Source organism: Lontra canadensis, unplaced genomic scaffold, assembly GCF_010015895.1.
Source record: "Lontra canadensis isolate GAN:19392208 unplaced genomic scaffold, GSC_riverotter_1.0 scaffold1, whole genome shotgun sequence".
Taxonomy (NCBI): domain Eukaryota; kingdom Metazoa; phylum Chordata; class Mammalia; order Carnivora; family Mustelidae; genus Lontra; species Lontra canadensis.
This window is the reverse complement of record NW_022630995.1, coordinates 16,971,927-16,974,288: the sequence shown is the minus strand read 5'-3', so window position 1 is coordinate 16,974,288 and position 2,362 is coordinate 16,971,927.

The window sequence follows — 2,362 nt, the reverse complement described above, 5'->3', positions numbered from 1 at the left end:
TTTGATTATTTTTTTTTTCATGTTTGATTAATTTTAACTTAATATACATTAAAAACCTTACAGATTTACTTTGTTTTTAAAAGTCTCTTTGTCTAAAGCTTAATAACAACACATTAAATTTTCTTTATTATTCCTCTTGTTATATCTATGTAACCCATTGTTTTTCCCTGTCCAGGTCTTTAGGAATCTTAATTTTGTGTGACATAGTGGACTTGGTCTTTCAGCTTCATGGTATGAAATGATAAGATTCTTCATTTTAAGTTACTAGGCTGATAAGTAGTGATAACTAATCATTGATAAAAGTTACCCAGAAAAGCATAGCCATTGTGTCTTATCACATAAATTAGAAAACACTCCCCAAATTTACTAGATGCATGACCTTGGGCACATTACTTTAACTGTCTGTGTGTGCATTTCCTCATTTCAAAGTCAGGGTGATAGTCCATATTCAGGAATAAATTCCAGAATCTGTAGTTCAATAAACATTACTTTGACTAGAGTTGTTAAACCAGAAAACAAACTCACCAATTTTTCTGGCTTCCATTTTGTTTTTCTAAATCTTGCCCACAAGTATAATTTAGTGTTTTACTGATGTCTCAATACATTATTTTTAATTTTATTTCCTCATCTGTTGATCTAGAAATCTTAAACAACATGAGTTAAAAATGCTGATTCTTGTTCAGGTACATAAGAACTACCCTTGTAATTATGCATTCTAGAATCTTGTCCAGGATTGGTGACTTGACTTACAAAATAAATTAGTAAAATAAATTTGATCCTTGATTAAGCTTGAAAAAGAAAATTCCAGAAAATAAAGTAATAGAGCACATATTACTCCAATACTCATGAAGAGAAATAATGTAAATCCCCCAAATTTTACTACTTAGTAACCTGAATCATAGTTAATTTAGACTAGGTCTGGCAATAGAATTTTGTATGATGACAGAAATGTTCTATATCTGCTATCCAACATGATAAGTAGCAGTCGTGAATGGCTGTTGAGTGTTTGAGATTTGGGTAGTATAACTAAGGGACTTATTTTTAAATTTTGTTTATTTTTAATTAGTTAAAATTTTTAAATTTATATAGCCATATGTAGACTATGGCTAGCATAGATCTAGACAAGAGATTTACACATAAAACAGGGCAAAAAAAAAATTCTTCATCCACTTGATGAATATTAGTATGGGAGTTCACTTTAACAAAGTTTTTTTTTTTTTTTCCCATTTTCTAAGTCTAAATTGGTGTCCCTATGATAAAAAAGAAAGAAGTTAAATAGAAACTATTTCTTTTTTCCACTTTGCATTCATTCAGGGTTAAATGATCAGCCTGGAACAATAGACCTTTTTGTGCTGTCAGTTTCTTCCTCTGAATATAAAGCTTAAAAAACAAAAACAAAAACTAATAACAAAGCAACAATAAATGCTAAAAAGAAGACCAGAACCAAAAACACAGATCACTTTAAGATTTATATTTCTTTAAATATTTTTTAGAGATTGATGTAACTTTTTCATTCTTGGATATGTGCCCTCCCTACTTTATTTTTTTTTTTAAACATTTTATTTATTTGACAGACAGAATACAAGTAGGCAGAGAGGCAGGCAGAGAGAGAGGAAGGGAAGCAGGCTCCCTACTGAGCAGAGAGCCTGATGCGGGGCTCGATCCCAAGACCCTGGGATCATGACCTGAGCTGAAGGCAGAGGCTTTAACCCACTGAGCCACCCAGGCGCCCCAGCCCTCCCTACTTTAATGTAATTTTCATACATTTGTCAATGAAAAATCACTTTTATGACCACCATATTTTTCTTTCATTATCTTCTCCTCTGCCTTATTTATAAATATAGCCAGGACTCTAAGAGCTTCTCATTCCTCTTCAGGAGCTTCAGTCTCCTGCCTTGGACTTGCCCCTATCACTTCTCTATTATTTTTAAACTATTTTCCAAAGTCTAGAATTCACATATCTAATTATTTTCCAGCTTCACCCTCCTGAAATAAAATTCACTCTAGGGAATTGAAAGGATGAGTTAGTTTTTAAGAACACCAGCACTCTCTTCTTCAGCCCTGTCTGGCTCTCAAGAATGAGATCTCTATTCTGACATTTGATTTTATTCAGACTAAATGATAACAACAACCCCAATCCACTTTAATAAAGTCAAAGGAAATTTAACCTTGAAGGGATAAGAAGGAACACAATGTAAGAGAATAATTTCTTCAATTGGTAAAATAGAAAAATGGCTAGAATTAGAATGTGAACAGCAGTGTTCTAGTTTCTTTTTCACCCCTGTAGGAGACTCAGTTATCAAAAAGAAAGTAAAGAGCTTATCATTTGAACTCTCTTTTGGTGAATGAGTTTCAATAAAGG